General features: G+C 39.4%; 1 protein-coding gene across 1 annotated transcript in view; it reads right to left on the reverse strand.

The window, feature by feature from the left end:
• The window catches only part of PPM1A (protein phosphatase, Mg2+/Mn2+ dependent 1A), a 45,935-nt gene extending 22,787 nt beyond the window's left edge, over positions 1-23,148 (reverse strand). The window contains exon 1 of the mRNA XM_018054085.1: positions 22,728-23,148. The gene's annotated coding sequence lies outside the window, so the exon portion shown is untranslated. The remainder of the gene's footprint in view (positions 1-22,727) is intronic.

Below are 23,359 nucleotides of genomic sequence, written 5' to 3' on the forward strand. Positions count from 1 at the left end.
TTGGGAAAAAAGTTATGACCAACCTAGACAGCATATTCAAAAGCAGAGACATTACTTTACTGACTAAGGTCCGTTTAGGCAAGGCTATGGTTTTTCAAGTGGTCACGTATGGATGGGAGAGTTGGACTGTGAAAAAGGCTGAGCGCCGAAGAATTGATGTGTTTGAACTGTGGTGTTGGAGAAGACTCTCAAGAGTCCCTTGGACTGCAAGGAGATCCAACCAGTCCATTCTGAAGGAGATCAACCCTGGGATTTCTTTGGAAGGAATGATGCTAAACCTGAAACTCCAGTACTTTGGCCACCTCATGTGAAGAGTTGACTCAATGGAAAAGACTCTGATGCTGGGAGGGATTGGGGGCAGGAGGAGAAGGGTACGACAGAAGATGTGATGGCTGGATGGCATCACTGACTCGATGGATGTGAGTCTCTGTGAACTCCTGGAGTTGGTGATGGACAGGGAGGCCTGGCGTGCTGTGATTCATGGGGTCGCAAAGAGTCGGACATGGCTGAGCGACTGAGCTGAACTGAACTTCAATTATCTTCATAATAAATGCTAACTTTTCATGGTCTAGATTTCTTTATCCTCAGCATTTACAGGTATTACTTCATTATTGCCTATCATCTGACATTGAAAAGAAGTTTGAGGCCAGCCGCATTTATTTTTGTTTTTATTTTTGGCATGTTTTGTCTAAATTTTCATTTTCGTTTTTAAAAAATATTTTAACTTTATTGGAGTATAGTTGATTTACGGCTTGCATTTGATCCCTGTGTCAGGAAGATCACTGGAGAAGGGAATGGCCACCCACTCCAATATTCTTGCCTGGAGAACTCCATGGACAGAGTAGCCTGCTGGGCTATAGTCCACAAGGTCACAAAGAGTCAGTCATGACTGAGTGACTAAGACAAACACACACACACAGAATTGATTTACAATGTTGTAGTAGCTTCAGGTGTACAGCGAGGTGAATCAGTTAAACATAATACATACATACATTCATTCTTTTTCAGATTCTTGTCTCATACGGGTTATCACAGAATACTGAGTAGAGTTTACAATAGGTCCTTGCTGGCTATCTCTCTTACATGTAGCCGCGTGTGTGCACTGAATCTACTGAAGCGCCTAGAGCCTATGCCCTGCAATGAAAAGCCACTGCCACGCCAAGTCCACGCCCTGCACCTAGAGAGCAGCCTCTGCTCTCCAACTACAGAAAAGGCTGCACACAGCAATAAAAGCCCCAGTACAACCAAATACCAGTAATTGAATAAAAATAGATGCAAATATTTTAAAAAGGAAAAAGAACAAATTACATGGACAATGAAATTCATGAAATAATGCAAGTGGCCAATAAATATATGGAACAATGATAAATCTATATAGCCATTAAAAATAAATTTGCTTTTCACACATTGCTTTAATAAAGATCAAAAATTCATAACTATTGGCAAAGGAGAAAAATATATACTTCTCATAGGTAGGAGAGCAAACTGGTACTTTTTTGAAAGACATGCACCATATACATTAATTTTAAATGATGACTTCCATTAAAATCATTTTGTATATTCATCCTTTGAAGTGCTCCTGTGTTCCAGTTGTGTTTTTAAATACATTACTATAAAACAGAAAATTAAGAAGACCAAGCCACCTGCTAAAGACAAATTCTTACAATGCAAAACACCTGAGGAAGCTGAAACTGTGAGTCTCCCAGGCTCAAGTAACAGAGATGCACAGAAGGCTACATCCCATAAGGACAGTAACAGAAACTACAAATGCCCCCGTGCAAGGCTGGGGTAGAAACCAGGCTCACTGAAACAAATGCCTGCAGTGGAGGGGCTCCTTGCCTATAAAAGGAGCAGGGGAAAGCTACTTACTAACCATTGCATGGAAATTTAGTTTAAATGTAGTTACATGCTCCTTCAACAGAAGAACAGACCTTCTTTTGGTTTGTATTTCTTGGAGAGATAAGCCTGATCCTGATGTTATCAAGAATCAGGGGACCCAACCCTCTAATGTAAGACAGGGTTTCAGGCTGGAACATGCAAAACACACTAGATAAGGATGAAAAGAGAGAAAACAAACAAACAAACAAACAAACAAATCCCACTTAATATGAAACCAAAACACACCAGGACAACTAAACTAAGATGGACAGCCAACAAACACCAACAATTATAGGAATTCAACCTAGAAGAAAAAGTAGCAATCAGAAAATAACTTAAAATGTGCATGTTTAGTATCCTTCCAAAGCTAAAATACAAACAAAAACAATAGACATGAAGAGGGAAAAAAGGTAAAAAAACAGCCAGAAACCAAACCAGAATAGGCGGCAGTGAGTGCGAGCAAGCAAGAACCTGAACATGATGAAGTATTCACTGAGAAATAAAAACAACCAAGGTCACATAAATTGGCTGAGCAAAGTCAACGCGTAATTAGTAAACTGGAAAATGTACCTAGGAATTGCCTAGAAAATAACACAGAAATTAAGAAGAATTAGGAAAAAGCAGTATGTGAAGATATAAAGGCTAATAAATTTTCTAGAACTGAAGAAAGATGAGTCATCAGATCAATAATTTATTTAAAAGAATGCCTACAGATAACACAACATACACACACCTAGGCATATCATGGGAATGTGTTCAGAATATCAAGTATGGTAAAACAGCAAATACTAACATCTACACCATACTTGAAATATGCAGGGCTCTAAATGCTTTCTGTTAACGTAATCATGACAGTCTCTATGATAGATACTACTTCATTACCTCTGTTGAGAACTTGCCCAAGGTCACTGAGTAAACAGTGGTGACAGGATATGGAAAAGGAATATTTTTTAAAATTACCAGAGGAAAACATTACATAGAAAGGCATAACAATTAGGTAGAGACCAGACTTTCAGAGTTCCAAGTCTGCCAAGTTTCATAATACAATGAAATAATATCTTGAGGGTGCTGATAGGAAGGGGGGAAAACTATTAATCAAGAATTTTTATTTGAAAACAAAAATACTGTGTAAAATATACTTTCATACAAAAACTAAGGACATTTACAAGCCATACTCTGTTGCTAAGAAAATTACTAAAGGATACACTTCAGCAAGAAGAAAGGCAAATCCTTTAAATACAAGGAACAGTAAGTACAAAATCTGGTAAAATACACCCCATAGATTGTAGCTTGCCAGGCTTCTCTGTCCTTGGAATTCTCCAGGCCAGAATTCTGGAGTGGGTAGCCGTTCCCTTCTCCAGGGGATCGTCCCAACTCAGGGATCAAACCCAGGTCTCCCGCATTGCAGGTGAATTCTTTACAGTCCGAGCCACCAAGGAAGCCCTATAAATAAGGAAATGAAATTTATGCTACAAAAGGGGAAATAAAACTGTAGGCAATTATATACATGATGGAGTGAATGTTTGGTGTTTTATCAAATATAAGCTCATAAAAAAGTCAAACATACAAGGAAACAAATTGTCATGAATAGGAATTAACATAACATATATAACTCCCTTAGTGTTGTAGGAAAATGGGGTGTGAGAGGATAGTCATATTCTAGGTCTCGAGTGAGTCCATGGGACAGGCCGCCAAGCGAAGGGTCCTTGCCTTCTCACTGTAAAGAATTCAAGAATGAGCCTGAAGTTAGGTTTATTTAGAAAGATACACACTCCACACACAGAGTACGGGCTGTCCCTGAGGGTGAGAGAGGCAGCCCCAAGACATGGGGTCCTCTAAGAAAGTGAGAGTTGCTCTGGGAGATACACATTCCACAGACAGAATGTGGTCAGTCTGAAAAGGTGAGAACTGCCTGCCTCGAGGTGTGGGGATGGCCACTTTTTACCGGCTGGGTAATTTCATCGGCTAAGAAGTGGAAGGAATATTCTAACTATCTTTGAGAAGCGGCAGATATTTCTAGGAACTGGGGTACTATCCACCGTTTGGCTTTTAAGGTCACCCTCAGAACTACCACTGTGCCTGGGGTGTGTCATTTAGCACATGCTAATGTATTACAACGAGTGTATAATGAGGCTCGAGGTCTCTCGAAGTTGAACCTTCTACCTACCCTCTTGGGCCTACCAGGTTCCAACCAATGTTTGTGGTGTCCGGTTCTTCAGGGTTCTGTCATTCTTTTAATGGTTGTGCCCTACCCGCTTCCTTCCTGTCTTGTAAGGACTTCACATATTAATAATAGAATTAGTGAGTTTAAGATACAAAATAACTATATATGAAATGTTTAATAAGATTTTTAAAAAAACAGAAAGTGAAAAATAAGAAATTTAAAAATTACCAAACAAATTGGTAAAGAATTAAATGCCACTGTTAGAAGTTATGAAGATTGTTTTTTAATCTGTTGGGTATGTAAATTTGGTGCAGCCACTATGGAAAACAGTATGAAGGTTCCTCAAAAAACTCAAAATAAGAGCTGCCATATGATCTAGCAATATCAGTCTTGGGCATATGCTCAGACAAAACTATAATCTGAAAAGATACATGCACCCCTATGTTCACGAAAGTGAAAGTGTTAGTCACTCAGTCGTGTCCAACTCTTTGCAACCCCATGGACTATAGCCTGCCAGGCTTCTCTGTCCATGGAACTCTCCAGGCAAGAATATTGGAGTGGGTTGCCATTTCCTTCTCCAGGGGGGTCTTCCAGATCCAGACAACAAACCTGGGTCTCCTGCATTGCAGGCAGACTCTTTACCATCTGAGCTACCAGGGAGCACTATTTACAACAGCAAAGTCAGGCAAACAACCTAAGAGTCCATCAACAGATGAATGGATAAAGAAGATGTGGAATATACATATATGACTATATGAAATGGTATATTACTCAGCCATTAAAAAGAATGAAATAATGCCTTTTGCAGCAACGTGGATTGACCCAGAGATTATCACACTAAGTGAAATAACTCAGAAAGACAAATACCATATGATATCACTTACACATGGAATCTAAAATACGACACAAACCTATCTACAAAACAGAAACTGACTCACAGACACAGAGGACAGATTTGTGGTTGCCAAGGGGGAGATGGAGTAGGGGAGGGAAGGATTGGGAGATTATAAATCAACTTCAATAAAATTTTAAAAAGAAATAAAATTTAAAAATTTCAAAAACAAAAGTTAAAAAAATTGTTGATATTAAAAACTCAAAGGATGATTTAAAAAACAGATTATAAAGAAATGCAGTAAATTAGCTCATTGAGTTGAGGAAATGTGAAAAATTACATTCACTTCAAGAAACCTGCAACCAATGGATGAGAGAAAAGAAAAAGGTGAAAAAGAAAACCAAATTCTCCAACAATAATAAGTAGTATAAATACAAATAGTCCTTTAAGAATTGGAGCACTGGATATTGCAGTGCTCCTGGAAACTCAGGAACTATTAACTAATCTCTCTGTTCATATCAACTGCCTGTAACATAGGAGTTGTAGAGTTCCCTAGACCCTATTATCAACATTTATTCCACTGAGAGGATCAGAAGACATCAGCAAAATAATGGTACCTTATACTATACAGTGGGCTTCCCTTGCAGCTAAGTCGGTAAAGAATCTGCTTGCAGTGCAGGAGACCCGGGTGGATCCCTCGGTTGCAAAGATCCCCTGGAGAAGGAAATGGCAACCCACTCCAGTATCCTTGCCTGGAAAATCTCATGGACAGAGGAGCCTGGTGGGCTGCTGTCCATGGGGTCGCAAAGAGTCAGGCACAACTGAGCGACTAACACACACACACTGCACAGTAAGGCTTAATGAGTAAGGCTCATTCAACAAATGCTCTTCTGGTATCCCATATTTTCTAAATATACTTAAGTCATAGCAATCTAAATTTTCACATCTTTCTTTAAAGATTGAAGTTTCGTACATGGTATATCAGTTTGCAGTTCCCAGGTCAAGGTCTTCAGAATATTACTCCAATCTTGCTCAAGACTAAAAGTATTTTCACAGGTTTCTCTGGTTAAATATTCTTGTAATGAAGCTCAATTTATAGACTAGTAGTTAAATCAACAAGTACTCTTAAGCTTCTCCTTCTACAGTATAAATAATCTATAAAACAGTCATATATTATATATACAGTAATTATTTGTAAATAAAAGAGTACTTACTTGCTATTAAAGCAAATTATACACATAGTCATTTTGTAAACTTGGTTTCCAATATTAAAATTATTCACATAAATCAGATAACACATTTTATCTGTTAAATAAGAAATCTCAACTGTTTTAAAGAAAACATATTTAACTTATATGCAGAGTACATCATGAGAAATGCTGGGCTGGAAGAAGCACAAGCTGGAATCAAGATTGCTGGGAGAAATATCAATAACTTCAGATATGCAGATGACACCACCCTTATGGCAGAAAGTGAAGAGGAACTAAAAAGCCTCTTGATGAAAGTGAAAGAGGAGAGTGAAAAAGTTAGCTTAAAGCTCAACACTCAGAAAACGAAGGTCATGGCATCTGGTCTCATCACTTCATGGGAAATAGATGGGGAAACAGTGGAAACAGTGTCACATTTTATTTTTTGGGGCTCCAAAATCACTGCAGATGGTGACTGCAGCCATGAAATTAAAAGACACTTACTCCTTGGAAGGAAAGTTATGACCAACCTAGACAGCATATTCAAAAGCAGAGACATTACTTTGCCAACAAAAGTCCATCTAGTCAAGGCTATGGCTTTTCCAGTGGTCATGTATGGATGTGAGAGTTGGACTGTGAAGAAAGCTGAGTGCCGAAGAATTGATGCTTTTGAAAAGTGGTGTTGGAGAAGACTCTTGAGAGTCCCTTGGACTGCAAGGAGATCCAACCTGTCCATCCTAAAGGAGATCAGTCCTGGGTGTTCTTTGGAAGGACTGATGCTGAGGCTGAAACTCCAATACTTTGGCCACCTGATGTGAAGAGCTGACTCACTGGAAAAGACCCTGATGCTGGGAGGGATTGAGGGCAGGAGGAGAACGGGACGACAGAGGATGAGATGGCTGGATGGCATCACCGACTTGATGGACATGAGTCTGAGTGAACTCCGGGAGTTGGTGATGGACAGGGAGGCCTGGCGTGCTGTGGTTCATGGGGTCGCAAAGAGTCGGACACAACTGAGCAACTGAACCGAACTGACTGAACCTATCTTCATCAGCTGTTTCTTAAAAAAGGTATATATAAAACAATATAAGCATATTTCTGATAAGGATTTATATGCTTTATTGTAAGCATGTTTCTGATATAGGATTTTAAATATATCAGCCAAGTGGTCAAATACAGGTACTAACAGTTCCTATTAGTGCTCCCTTCCCCCCAAAATCTCCTCCTTCATTACAGGATTTTACTGACTTTAAAGCTATATGTGGGAGTCCAGATCTTTGGGGGGGACTGAGTACCCCTAAAATCTTATTAACAATTCTAATTCAACCAGAAGGTCTGCTCTATCAAGTAAGATTTTCTTTGGCAGCAGCAATTGCTCAAATTAGTACCATTCTCTGGCTAATTCTAAACCTCTGTAGCAGCCCTATAGGGGAGCACTCACAACAGAATTCTGCTCCTTCAATCCAGAGAGCCAAGGGGCACAGTGAGATTTTTATTCTCTGTGGGACTTCTCTAAAGAATAATTCCAAGGTGACAGGAGTTCAAACTTGAGGATCTTCGAACAACCCAAAAGAAACCTATGACTATGGTTCAAGTTCAACATTTCTACAAAGTTGTGGAAAGAAAGTAAGGGCATTATACTTCATCAAAAAATGGATTCATCATTTGTGCTTCACAGACATAGGACTAAAATTCAAAACTTAGAACTGAAAATTTCCTATACTTTTCACTTTTCTTATCTTTTAATATAACATTTTTGCCTTCGGTTTCTTCCCTCTAGGTCTTACTCTCTTCTAAGCAACCTCCAATTTTTTTATTCTTCTGCCCACAAATTCAATCTCCTTGAAAATTTTATACCATTTCTAGTCTTGCTCTTTGTCCCTCCCAGGCCTGAGCATCTATCTGTTCTCCCTTTCTTGCTTTTAATTCTTCCTCATTCTTGTGTTTATGACAGAGTAAGAAGGCAGGGTACAGGCAAACCAGCTGTAAAGGAAAATATTTCAATGAATTCATGCACGTCTGAGTTCATGAGGTAAGACAGAAATGGCTATTAGATCAACATATTAGGGAAGCTAAGGGGCTACGGAGCAACCCACAGTGAAAAGCACTACTGGAGGTGAGGACTACGTATTTATCCCCTGAAGTTACTAGTGAAGAGCCTGATTTTTGGTTTACATTTGGATAGTGTTTACAATTACTGAATAATTTGTCCTGGTCATAGAAGGGGGGAACAGTCATTATTTAAGCTATAAAAGGAGGTTAAATTATTTCTAGCTGGCTAGCTCATGAGATATACAAGATGTTTATCAAGGCTAGAAATCACTGATCAAAAAGTTATCTGGATCCCATTTATATAAAATACCCAAACCTACAGGGACAGAAGTGGGATGAGTGGTTGATAAGGGCTGGGGGAGAAGAGGATGGGGGGTGACTCTTAACAAAAACCAAGGTTTCTTTTGGGTGTGATGAAAATGCTCTAAAATTAAACTGTGGTAATGGTTGCACAATTCTGCCAATACACTGAAAACTACAGAGTGATAAACTTCATATGGGTGAGTTTTATGTTATTTTAGTTACGTCTTAATAAAGCCATTAAAAAAGATTACTGTGATTTTTTACCATACGATCAAGAGATGCAGAAAAAACTTTTGACAAAACTCAACACCCATTTATGATAAAAACTTCAGAAAGTAGGCATAGAGGGGACATACCTCAACAGAATAAAGGCCATATATGACAAGCCCACAAAAAACGCCATTCTAAACTGTGAAAAACTGAAAGCATTCCTCTAAGATCAGGAACAACACAAGGACATCCACTCTCGCCATTATTATTCAACATGGTTTTGGAAGTCCTAGCCGTGGCAATCAGAGGGAAGAAATGAAAGGAATTCAAATCACAAAAGTAGTAGTAAAACTGTCACTGTTTGCACATGATATGATACTATACATAGAAAATCCTAAAGATGCCACCAGGAAACCACTAGAGCTCATTAGTGAATCTGGTAAAGTTGCAGCACACAAAGTTAACCCACAGAAATCTTTTGCATTCCTATATATACTAACAGTGAAGATTAGGAAGACAAATCTCGTGACTTCCCTGGTGGTATACTGGATAAGAATCTGCCTGCCAAAGCAGAGGACATGGGTTCGACCCTCGTCCAGGAAGATTCGACATGACGTAGATCAACTAAGCCTGTGTGCCCCAAGTACTGAGCTTGCACTCTAGAACCCGTAAGTCGTAACTACTGAACCGCGAACCATAGCTACTGAGCCTGTGTGCCGCAACTACTGAAGGCCACGTGCCTAGAGCCCACGTCCCACAACTAAAGAAGCTTTCACAACGAGAAACCCACACACTGCAACTAGAGAAAGCCTGTGAGCTGCAACAAAGACCCAGCTCAACCAAAAACCAAATAAATACATTAAAAAAAAAAGATTTTAAAAAAGAAAAATTAAGGAAACAATCCATTTATCACTATAACAAAAAGAATAAAATACCAAGGAATAAACCTACATAAGAAGGCAAAAGTCCTAGAAAACTATAAGATACTGATGAATGAAATAAAAAACACAAACAGATGAAGAAATATACCATGTTCTTGGACTAAAAGACTCAATACTGTGAAACTGACTATACTACCCAAAGCAAACTACAGATTCAGTGCAACCTCTATCAAATCATTGACAGCATTTTTCACAGAATTAGAACAAAAAATTTTACAGTTTATATGGAAACACAAAAGCCCTGAATAGCCAAAGTAATCTTGAGAAAGAAAAACAGAGCTGGAGGAATCAGGTTCCCTGATTTCAGACTATACTACAAAGCTACAGTAATCAAGACAGTATGGTATTGGCAGAAAAACAGAAATATAGCTCAATCGAACAGGGTAGAAAGCCCAGAGATAAAGCCACATGCATATGGTCACCCAATCTATGCAAAGGAGGCAAGAATATACACTGAAGAAAAGACAGTCTCTTCAATAAATGAAGCAACTGACAAAAGATTAATCCCCAAAACATATAAACAGCTCATGCAGCTCAATTAAAAAGAAAAAACTGAATTAAAAAAATAGGTGGAAAACCTAAATAGGTATTTGTCCAAAGAAGACATATAGATGGCCAACATCACTAAGCACTGTTGTTGTTCAGTCACCCAGGAAAACTGGACAGATACATATAAATGACTGAAATTAGAACATTCCTTATCACCATACACAAAAATAAATTCAAAACGAATGAAAGACCAAATGTAAGGCTATAAACTATAAAACTCTTAGAGGAAAACATAGAACACTTTGACATAATCACAGCCAGATCTTTTTTGACTCACCTCCTAGAGTAATGAAAATACAAAAATAAACAAATGGGACCTAATTAAACAAATGCTTTTGGACAGCAAAAAGGATCATAAACAAGATGAAAAGACAACCCTCAGAATGGGATAAAATATTTGCAAATGAAGCAACCGGCAAAAGATTAATCTCCAGAATATACAAACAGCTCATGTAGCTCAATATCAAAAAAGCAAACAGTCCAAAAAACTGGATGGAAGATCTGTATAGACATTTCTCCACAGATGACACACAGATGGCCCACAAACACATGAAAAGATGCTCAACATCACTAACTATCGTTTAGTTGCCCAGTCATGTCCAACTCTTTGTGACCCCAAGGACTGCAGCGCATCAGGCCTCCCTGTCCCTCACCATCTCCTGAAGTTTGCCCAAGTTCATGTCCATTTTCATCAGTGATGCCATCCAGTCATCTCATCCTCTGATCCCCACTTCTCCTTCTCCTCTTCACTAAATATCAGAGCAAAACAAATCAAAACAACAAATGAGGTACCACTTCACACTGGTCAGAATGGTCATCATTAAAAAGTCCACAAACAATAAACACTGGAGAGGGTGTGGAGAGAAAGGAAACTCCTACACAGCTGGTAGGAATGTAAACTGGCACAACCGCTATGGGAACAGAATGGAGGTTTCTCTAAAACTAAAACCAGAACCACCATATGACCTCGCAATCCCACTCCTGGGCATATACCGGAAGAAAACCGTAATTCAGAAAGTTACGTGCACACCAGTGTTCACTGCAGCACTATTTACAATAGCCAAGACATAGAAGCAACCTAAAAATCTCTCAACAGAGGAATGGATAAAGACATAGCGGGGTGGGAGATTGGGCCTGACATACATACACTACTGTGTATAAGACAGGTAACTAATGAGAGCCTACTGTATAGCACAGTGCTCTGTGGTGATAAGTGGAAAGGAAATCCAAAAAAGAGGGGAGATATGCATACATATAGCTGATTCACTTTGCTGTACAGCAGAAACTAAACATAGCATTGTAAAGCAACTACACTATTGTAAAGTAATTAGCTTCCAATTAAAATAAATAAATTTTAAAAATTAAAGAGAAAAATATAATTATAAAAAAATTAAAAAGAATTACTATGATTTTATATGACTTTCTGTATATTTTATTTTGTATAAAAAGGTTTTAAAAGATGACATTATTTGTAGCAACATGAAAAAGACTATATTAAATTTTTTTCAGATTAAAAAAGTTATCTGAAAGTTTCTCAGCTGTTCAATATCTCTTCATCTTACAGCTTCAATATTTACTTCACTCTTTCAACTAAATAATGACTTAACCTCTGTCAACAAACTAAATTTCACCCAAATGAATTCTAATACAAAATATTGTTGAGTTAAATATACCCTAATTTAAAAGTCCAAATTAAAATCTTAAAAATTAAATTTCAAAAAGCAAATCAAAGTTGACTAATCAAACCAATGAAAATAAGTCAGATAAAGCTCTTATGCTAAATAGTATTTCCATAAAACTCATGACACAAGTCATTTAGCACCCAAACTACAGTCAGTTTACACAGATATTAGCAGCAGTTTCAATTTCACAAAGTGTGAGACAGAGCTTGCCACTTTTGATGCTTCCTTCATGTTTCATGATTTTTTAATGTATCACCATCTTCTAGACATGCTATGATGTTAATTACATCCTCTATTAAGATACTCTTCTTAAACTTCTACAAAGCTATGTAGAAATTACTACACAATTTTTTAAAGTAAACTTTAGAAGTACACAACTGCCTGAAGAATACCTAAGCTTAATTTAATCTTCGTGACTTAGAGGATTTAGTGACTATAAAATTAGACACTGAGCTATTTCTACTAAACATTATAGTATAGGCAAAATATTAAATGATTTAGATGGCATAGAGCTGTTTAGTTTTTAAAGTTTCCTAAGACTGTTCTGGTATTCACAATCTCAATTTGCCTCATCTGTTAACCATTTCAAATTTCTCAGTTCTGGATAGCTTGTCTGTATATTCAGAAGTGGATTCAATTTCCAGTTTGCTGTTTTTTAATCCTTGCATATTTGAAGATTCACACACTGGCCCAGAAAACACAATAGCTGACTTCCTCAACCAGTTCATTACTTTTTCAAAGGAAACATGTCTCTTTTGTTCATAGGTATCAATATTTAGCATTACATAGTGACATCTGATTAATATATGACATCATCATCATGACTTCTCCCTTGTCAACGGCACTAGGAACTGCTTCCTACCAAGGAAAAGGTGTTCTCATAGAAGGAGACCAACAAACAAATTGTATCCTACCATTTCCACTGTTATTCTACAGAATACATAGTTCTAATTTACCAGTCAGAAACTTGATTTCGGGTTACTGTTCACTGACTTCCCTGGTGGCTCAGATGGTAAAGCATCTCTCTACAATGCGAGAGACCCAGGTTCAATCCCTGGGTCGGGAAGATCCCCTGGAGAAGGAAATGGCAATCCACTCCAGTACTATTGCCTGGAAAATCCCATGGACAGAGGAGCTTGGTAGGCTACAGTCCATGGGGTCGCAAAGAGTCGGACACGACTGAGTGACTTCACTTCACTAATGACTTTTAAAAGTTTCTCAACATCATTAGATACACATTCATTACTAAAAATGCCACATGAGATATGCTGAAGGAGATAAGAGAAAAGATGTAGTTTTGACTAGAAGCTACAGCCTATACATTTTCTTTCCCTGGGTTATTATTCATTTGCTCATTCAACATTCATGAATGGGTACATTTTTAAAAAAGACTTTTCTATGTGAGAAGCAAAGTATAAGGAAATTTAAACTCAAAGGATTAATTTCTGGGAGCCAAGTGTGATTTCAGACAGAAATATCTTGAATTTAGTCTGGGAGTTTTACAGTATAAAATGAACAATCCCGTTTGCATTTAAAGAGATCCTTATTCTACTGACTGTAGTACACCAGCACAAGATCACTCTAGATGGCTGACTGCTTGTTAAAGTACTTGCTAACAGTATCAGGAAGTATTTATACAGACAGAGAAAGTGAAGATGACAGATATGGAGTAACAGAATTAAATTATGGGTTGACCACAAAACAAAAGCTGCCACTTCTAAGATCTGCTCCTTGAAGTCCAAAACAGCCTTAAAGACTCTTGGCAAAGATAATAATACTGCTTTATGAAAAGTGAAAATTCTGTTTACTATCTATTTATATTCTGAAGCATGACAGAATACTGCAAAAACATTTTCCAACAGTCTGGTTAAGTTTTGCAATTCTGTTTGTAAAACAAAACACACAAGAACATATATACATAGCCACTCCATGCTTAGTCTCATTGTTAATATTTTCATTACTAAATTTTGTTAACAAAATAAGCAAGCTGCATCTCAAATAGCTGTTGTCGTTGAGTCACTAAGTCATGTCTGACTCTTTTGTGACCCCATGGACTGTAGCCTGCCAGGCTCCTCTGTCCATGCAACTTCTCTGGCAAGAATACTGGAGTGGGTTGCCATTTCCTTCTCTAGGGGATCTTCCTGACCCAGGGACTGAACCCACATTTCCTGCTTGGCAGGTGGATTCTTCACTACTGAGCTACCTGGGAAACCTGCATCTCAAATAGACATGCCAAATATGACACAATTTTCTACCACTCATAATTAAAGACAAGGAGCAATGCTAAGAAGCCAAGACATTCAAAGTTGGTAATGAACTATGGTCTTATTCTCAGAGGCAGTACAACAGTTCCTAAATAGCATATTTTAAAATAAAATAATTAAGCCACATACAGCATGACTCAAAGCAAAACAAACAAAAAACCTATTTATCTATATCCCTGCCTGACAAGAGTATTATCACAGATGAACACAAAGCACCAGCCTAAATTTAAACTGGATTATCTGTGACCTATACTGTCTCATAGTCTGCTATATTTCTGGCTCATATTCAATTTTCTTTGTCCTGTGGGTAGGCATGGCAACCCACTCCAGTATTCTTGCCTGGAGAATCCCATGGACAGAGCAGCCTGGCAGGCTACAGTTCACAGGGTCGCAAAGACACGACTGCAGCGACTTAGCACGCACGCACATGTTCATCAGAAAACGAGCAGGGAGACTACAAAGAATAAATAATCATATTATTGAGCACATATTTAAAACAAATGAAACCTGGTCCCTGTTTTCAAGGAATTTACCTTTAATAAACCTTCTTATGAAATGCTCTATTTACAGTATAATCTCTATTATGAGACCTTGTGTTTAAGACTATCTTCTTAAACTAAGAATTTAATTTGAAATAGCTGATGAAATCATTTATGTCAGTGGGTGTCACACAAGTGAACATGAATTAAATAAGCCATAAGACAAAATTATGTATGACTTGTAGTACTAGTTGTATTATAGCTTTAACTTATAAGTGCTTTGTATATAAAAAATTTAATGGTTGTTTTTGATGAAAAGTTCTAAAGGGAGCTGACATGACATGTGATACTGTAGTTTTCAACTCTAGTTTATACTTCACTTCAGATTGCAACTCAATCACAAGATTTACTCTCTAGGTACAAAGGAACTGTAGTCACAACCTTCATATACAAAGATTTCTCACCCATCACAATTGCCTAAAGTTATTTTCACCAGTAGCACGACTCTTTGCGACCCCATGGACTGTAGCCCACCAGGCTCCTCCGTCCATGGGATTCTCCAGGCAAGAATACTGGAGTGGGTTGCCATTTCCTGCTCCAAATGAAACTGCAGTGACACACATACATAATTACTTGAAAAGTCCAAGGAAATGTATTCGGCTTCTGTTATTAGCTGTGAAAATTAACCTCTGTCTTAACTTCCTCATCTGTTGATACAAGTAGTAATAGTACAATATCTATCTCATATAGACAGTTATAAAAGATTTAATGAGCTAGTACTTCAAAATGTCTATGATAATAACTGGCATATAAGTGGTCAGTAATGTTAGCTCTCATTGTTACAAGCTAATGTCAAGGCCAGAAAAAGTTAAGAGGCATACAAAGAATCAAATTTGTGATTCTGGTCTCATTAGTATCATGCTCCAATAAATGGATCTAAGCAATCACAGACTCCTTATATAAAATTACCCACTCAAAAAATTCAATAAAGAAAAGTTTACTGTCTATTTTCTAAATTCTAGAAACAGTTAACAATTTGATAAAGCTTAAGATTAGCTTAGAGATTTATATGAACACAGACTATTCATATATTAGTCATTTGTATAAAAGTTAAAAGTCAAAGTAAAAGTTGATAGTTATTTCCTTTTTTACTTATTTAAAAAATATTTTATTTAATTAATAACATTTTTGCTGCACTGGGTCTTCGTTGCTGCCCACGGGCTTTTCCTAGTTCCTTTCTGCACTGTGCGGGTTTCGTTCACTGCAGTGGCTTGTCACGAAGCACAAGCTCTAGGTGTTCAGGCTCAGCAGCTGCAGCATGTGAACTCAGTAGTTGCAGCCCATGGGCTCTACCGCTTGGGCTCAGTAACTGTGGCACATGAGCTTAGTTGCCTGGCAGCATGTGGGATCTTCCTGAACCCATGTCTCCTGCACTGGTAGGAGGAGTCTTAACTACTGGACCACCAAGAAGTTCCTATCTCCCTTTTTAAACTGATAACATTGTCTCATTACTGTGATTCCACAATTCCTTTCTGTTTAAAAGAATGCCTGGTTATAATAATTTCAAATATAACTCTGGAAAGGGATGAATGGGATGGCTATGAGTCCTATTTAAACCTCAAAGCCAAAACACAGGAAGGTAAGATGAAATCCTTAGATTTAGAATCAACATAATTTTCTACACCAACATAACAACTCTGACACTGTTCAGATTTGCACAATCTTCATGCACTTAAAAATGTAGGTTTCGGGGCGTTCCCTGGTGGTCCAGTGGTTACAACTCATCTTTTTCACTGCCAGGGCCCAGGTTTAATCCCTGGCTGGGGAACTAATATCCTGAAAGCCAAGTAATGTGGCAGGAAAAAAAAAAAAAAATACAAGTTCAACCAAAATAATATTTAAAAAGAGAGTGAGAAGAGAGTCAGAAATATCTGCCACCAGAAAGCCTTTTTCTGCTACAGCAATCACACCTACCTCCAGGTAGATTTTGCCTAATAAAAAATACCTGAGTGTCCACTATCCAAAGGCCCTGTGCCAGGCTTTGGATACAGTAAAGATACTGTATTTTCCCCTTCTGAATTTTATAATTAAATTGAGCACAAAGTTATAATTAAAACACAAATACTTCACTGTAAAGTATATGATTAAAGCTGCACAAATAATAGATGATACTATGGAAGTACAAAGAGAGGAGAAATGAAACATTTTGTGGGGGAGAAAAAACTAGAAATGAGCTTTGATAAAGAAGAAAACAAAAGCTGGTGAAGGAGGGGTAAGAATTCTGAACTATCAATTAGCATGAGCAAAGATCCACTGAGAGGGAAAAAATACAGGGTGTGGTCCAGAGATGGCAAGGGTACCAGTTTGGTTGAAATAGATCAGTCCTGAGGTCCAACTATGGGAAGTGTCAAAGCCAAACCAAGAAGTCTAAACTTAATTCTAGAGGCAAAAGGAAGTTACTAAATTTATTGAGCAGAGAAATAATGTGATGAAAATAGTATTTTAGGAAGAATTTCATGATGTTTTAATGAATGGAGAAGAGAGATGCAGTATAAGATGCTAATAGAAAAGACAAGTTTTGGAGTATTAACCATGGTTTGGGTATGAATTAGTAAGACCTGAGCTGTTCCAATACAATTTTTCAATCCTAAATAACCCAGGACCCACATACAAAGCCTAAGTGCCTTTTATGAAGACTATTTCTTTTGTTTCACAAGAAGAACTGAGTTACTTAGAAGAATGTCTGTTATGTCTCCTACTCTCTTTTGCATCTTTTCTGTAGTAACAATCCTCTTGCCCATTTCTAATCATGAACTGTCTCCTTTTTAAAACTCCAACCCATGTCCTCCTTCATTTACTGATTATTCTTGTCCGAACATTCACCTTTGCTTTATTACTTATTCTTTATTCTCTATTTAACCATCAACTCCCACCTAATCATTAACCTAATTTATCTCCAGCTTCATATAGTCAAATAAATCTACTCATGCGCAACTTTCTTTTCTACTGCCTCTTAATTTTTAGTGTACTCATATACAAGGTCTATACGCCCACAACCTTTACAATCTCTTCTAAAGCCTCCACTCAGTCTCCTAGTTTGTCTTCCAGGCTCACTGCTAAAGCTATGCTCAAAGACCACCCTTCTCATACTCCCACTCCCTCATACGTACACCCACTCATACTGTTTCTATTCCCCTAAGAATCTCTAGATTTCATATACTCAATAATAGCAGCTACCATTTATTTCTTCACAGTAGAAAACGTGTCATGTGCTTTACATGATCATCTCATTTAACCTTCGAGATTACCTAATGACAGAGCTTCCCTGGTAGTCCAGTGGTTAAGAATCTTCCTGACAATGCAGGCGACATGGATTCAGTTCCTGGTCTGGGAAGATCACACGTGCTGCAGACACACCACTAAGTCGTGTGCCACAACTACTGAGTCGCCATGCACTGCAATTACTGAAGCCCATGTGCCTAAAGCCCACGCTCAGCAACACCGAAGCCACCAGAAAGAGAAGCTGGAGCACAGAAAAGAGAGTAGCCCCCGCTCACCACAACTACAGAGTGCCAGAGGACAACAATGAAGACTCAGCGCAGTGAAACAAAGATTGCCTAATGAGAAAGGTTTTCCATTTGACTTTGACAGATGAAGAAAACTGAGGCTTAGAAAAATTAAGTAGCTTGCTGAAGATCACCCCACTAGTAAGTTTCACCATGTTCTCTGGAGCCTTCAATATAGGTCCACTGACTGTATACACTCAGAAACATTTCCCCAAGTCCTTCATTACAGGTATCAACTATCTGACAATTAATATTGATTCCATTTCTTAGTCTGAACAATGATAGTTGAACACATAAAATTGTTTATCTCTGTTGACTTTTGAAACTTGAGAAGATGATCTTAACTTCTTAAATTTCTATGGAGGGAGGGAGGTGGGAGGGGGGTTCATGTTTGGGAACGCATGTAAGAATTAAAGATTTTAAAATTAAAAAAAAAAATAAAAAAAAAATAAAAAAAATAAAAAAAATAAAAAATAAAATAAAATTAAAAAAAAAAATTTCTATGGAATGTTTTAAAAGGGACTCTTGCACTGGAAGACTTATACTACATAAATTTGTAAGGTCCCTTTTAATTCTAGGAATCTGTATCAGAAGCATAACATTCAGCTTTTCAAATTTTGATTCCTAGGAAGAACAAGGCTAATCTAACTGGGAAAAGCCTGCTCAGGAGTTTTGTATTTACAGATCTGATTCTGGCACATTACTTACACTCTCTAATCCTACATTTCTTCATCTGCAACACAGAGATAACATCATATGCTTTAGACGGTTGTGGTGAAAATTAAAGCCTCACGCAAATAAGTGGTCAATAAATTACAGATTTTATTATTCCTTTCCTATGTATCTAGAAGTAGTTTGGTTTCATAGGATTTTAATTCAAATCAGATCAGCCATGAAAAAAGTCTAGTGACTTTCAATCCATATCCTAAATATGAATACTACATAAACTAAGAAAATGGAGTCCAGATAAACATATTAAGAAATATAAAAACTGAAACTCCCTTATCACATTTACTCAACGAATGTTTAAAACATCTCTTAATTTATATTATAAACACACATATATTATAAACAATCCATGAACACACATTAACATTCATTATCTTTCCCTCAGTTTTCTACAAAAATTCTAAAAACTCTTATCACATTTAGATAAAGTTATACAGAAGCTCACCTCTCTTAATTACTTTCTCTAGCTCCTTCTACCTACCTCAGCAAAAGAAAAGTTAGGTAAAGATACACAGATAGCTAGGACATCCAAAAGTCAAAATCAGCAAGAGATATATTCTAGAGATTCATAATAAAATATAAAATTATTACTTGTGCATAAGAGCAAATTAGGCATTGGAAAGAACAAAAGAAAGAATATAGGTAATCAAACTTTTGATTTTTATATTCAGTTCAGTTCAGCTGCTAAGTCATGTCCAACTGTTTGCAACCCCATGGACTGCAGCACACCAGGCTTCCCTGTCTGTCACCAACTCCTGGAGCTTGCTCAAACTCATGTCCATTGAGTCACTGATGCCATCTAACCATCTCATCCTCTATCGTCCCCTTCTCCTTCTGATACAGTTTAACCCAAATTACTTTCATATGACACTAGTTAATAATCCCAAGTCAGAAAATTTCCTCGCTAACAATGAAATAGAAAATGAAGCAACTCAATCTTTAAAAGTTTGTCACCAACATATGAGATGGAAGACAGAACATATTCTGGAATAAAGTTACTAACCAAGGTACAGGAAGGCACAAACTTTTACCTAGTTGCTTCACAATACCTTTTCCTTACCCTAAGGTCCATTTATTTCACAGGGCCACACCTTGTTTTATCTTCTATTTGACTCTTACAGGACTTCACTCGCACAGATTTTCTTAAAGGGATGCCTCCTTCCTCTGCTTGGGTAAGGATGGAAAGTAGTCAAGAGTACCACTCAAGAGTCAGGTGCCCAAATGTCATTCAGGGGATCATCAAAATATCACCTTACAATTAGTTATTTAATTGTAACTACATGATCATCAACTCACATCTTAAGAGATTAATCTAGCACTCAGGCATGAGCATTTCAGGGATAACAAGCTCCCTATGGACATATGTCAGTCTTTAGTTTTAAATTTTCAAACAAATAAGCATTTGCAGTTAAACCAGAATCAGCTACACATGCTATCAGCCATTCTAATAAAGTCTAAGTGTTATGTGAAGAAATTCAAAGACTGTAGGTTTTTTACTAACTGCTTAGCAATATTTACCATGTGACAATACAGTGTACTATAAATTTCTTTGAAAAAACTGCATATTCGAGAATAAATTTTCAAATGAAGGTTTATTAACGAGTCAAGATAAGCAAGACCTAGCTTGAACTGACAGGAAAACCTGCACAATGTGTTCTTAAAATGCCCTTCACATCAAATTACCAAGGGTCCTGTGCTTGTTCAAACCTGTAGGCTCAATCACCCTTTGTCTCTTGCGGAATCTCCATCTGCCTTCCTCCCAAGAGCTTTTCTAGACTTCTCACTCCCAACAGAAAAATCAGTAAAGGCTACCCATAGGAATATCTTTCCTAAATAACAATCACTGACTTAAAATTCTTTCAAGAAAGACACAACCCTGAAAGAAAATCAGCGCCAGAATGCTGAAACATCTAAGTGCCTGGCACATAACAGGTATTGAGTCAAAGTCTATTAAACACACAATGTTGAGAATAAGAAACATTTGATAATCTGCCCCTTTGGCTTTACTGATGTTTGGAACACAACCACGACCAAACAATTCTTGACTCCTAGTGCAGTGTTGCTTTCAACAGTTTATACTGTACTTATAGGCATCAATTTTGTTCTTCAAACTAAAATATAAACCACCTTTATATGTTAACACACACACACACATCACATAAAAAGAAATTCTGATGACTCAAGCATTTGACCATCTTATTTCTCAAATATATACTGAGGTACCTAGCCAAAGTTTACCAGTCTTAATATACCTCTTCTATAAAATAATTACTTCACTGATGTGAAAAATATCTAGTGATATCTAATCAAAAATGTCTTAACTTCTATGTGCAGTTCATTAGTTTCCAAAATGTAGTATAGCTGTACCTTGCAGGTTTAAAGTAATCACTTTATGATTGAAAGTTTAAGCAGATACATGTGAGTTACACATAAGAACAGACCTAAACATCAAACAAGAAATGTTACTTTGTGCTTCAAATTGTCAAAAGAAACAAAATCAATCAATAAAATCAAAAGAAGAAAAATACACTTACAAAACAGGGAGCGGGGTGGGTCACGATTGCCCTAGTCAGTTTCCTACTCTCTAAAGAGTTACAGAACCACAGACTTTGGAAAAGGCCCAATATGTAAAAAGATAAAAACATTAAAGTGAAATTGTTCGAGTTAAAGAGCAGGTAGGGAGCAATCCCTGCTGAACTCCTGAGGGTTCTGGAACTGCTAAGGCTCAGAAGAGCACTGCTAAAAATCTCTGACTCTGTTCAGAGTTCTTTGCACCTAAAAAGTGGTTGTGTTTAAAACCCCAACGTCCAAGTTTGAAAAGATTAAACCTTTTCCTAGGAACAACTTTTTAAAATTTCTAATTTCCTTTAGTAATGTCAAAATCATCTACTCGGGGAAAACAAGAACCACCTCCCATAGGTTTTTACATCTCCCATACCCTTCCAGTCACTTCTTAAGATGCGTTCGGCTTATTACTCCAATCAGAAGAAAATTTAGAGTTGGGAGTTGGGGGCGGGGGGCGAATAGACTTCTTGGCTTGCACAGCTGAAGTATGACCTTTGTGGATTTTTAAGAACCGCGGTACTTGGTACTTGGGGAGGGGGCGGCGGGGAACTCAGGTGATGAGATTTTCAAAACATATCTAAAACTGCGGTTGGCAGAGGCTCTCCACAGCTAGCTGTCCTTCAAGAAAATACTTAACATGTACAAGCAAAGCAGAACCACACCTCAATAAACTCTAGCATCAGGAACTTTTATACGGTTAAAAAGAGAAATCAGTTCGATTTACTTCAATGGATTTGTTCGATGCCTAAATAATGAATGAACTGGAGGCATCACTGACTTGAGTTCTGAAGGAACCTCACTCTCAGCACGGTCTCCATAAAAACCTGAAGCAAATTCCCCCAAATTTAGTGTTTCGAGGCCAAGTCCGGTCCGAAGGAAGCCTCCCCCCGCTTCTATCTCTCGGCCTCGCTCCATGGGTTGGAGCCCAGGCGGGTGGGGGCGCCGGACGCCCCCTCCCCGCTCGGGAAAAGTTCCGCCGGCTGCTCTCGGGACAGGCCGGGCCGCGGGCCTCGTCCGCGTCGCCGCTACTAACATCGAGCCGGGCCTGGGCGGCCGGAGGGTCGCGACCCTCCCCCGGCCGCCGCCACAAACACCCCGCCCCCGCCTCCCCGCCACCGCCCTCGAGGAGCCTTAACCCCTCGCCGCCCGCCGCCGGGCTCCGGGGAGGAGGCCGGGCCAGGGGGTGGAGTTGTCGCGTCTCCTCCCGGGAGCGCCCGGGCAGACGCCCGGCTTGTTTACAGGCCCCAGGCCCCAGGCCTGGCCACCGCCGCGCAGGCCCACGCCGCCCGCCCTCCCGCCCGCCGTCGGCCCGAGCGTCGCGCTTACCCGGAGCAGCCGCGGACGGGCAAGTCCCTGGTCCGCCGAGGCGGCGGCGGCGGCGGCGACGGCGGCCGGGGAGGGGGCGGGAGGGGGGTCACCGCGGCGGCGGCCGGCCAGGTCAGGCCGGGGAGGGGGCGGAGGAGGGGAGGAGCCGGGCTGCGTCCGGGCCCCCGGCTCTCGGCGCCCTCGCGGCTCAGATCATCCGGGCGTTGGAGCGGGAGGCGGAGAGCGGGTCCGGGAGGAGGAAGAGCCGAAGAGTCATAGCTTTCGCGCCCCACCTGCCTGGCGCCCCCCACCCCCCCTCCCCAACCACCGGTTCCCGAGCTGCAGCCGCCGGAGCACCCGAAGCTGCAAGCCGGGCGGGCGCCGAGACCACAGCTCCCTCCCTCCCGCGCGCGCTCCCGCCCCTAGAGCCGCCACCACCGCCGCCGCCGCCGCCTCGAGCGCGTCCCCGCGCAGGCGCGCTCTCGACGGCGCCGTGCTGCCCCTCCCCCACGCCTCCGACTGCCCCGCCCCGCCCCACCCCTCCCCGTCGGCTCAGCCCTCGCTACAGCTGCGGCGAGGTGGAGCAGCTGGAGAGACCCGGATGTCGTTGGGCAGGAACCGCAGCGCCGGCCGGCAAGCGGGGGACGGGGGGA

Source organism: Capra hircus, chromosome 10, assembly GCF_001704415.2.
Source record: "Capra hircus breed San Clemente chromosome 10, ASM170441v1, whole genome shotgun sequence".
NCBI classification, from domain to species: domain Eukaryota; kingdom Metazoa; phylum Chordata; class Mammalia; order Artiodactyla; family Bovidae; genus Capra; species Capra hircus.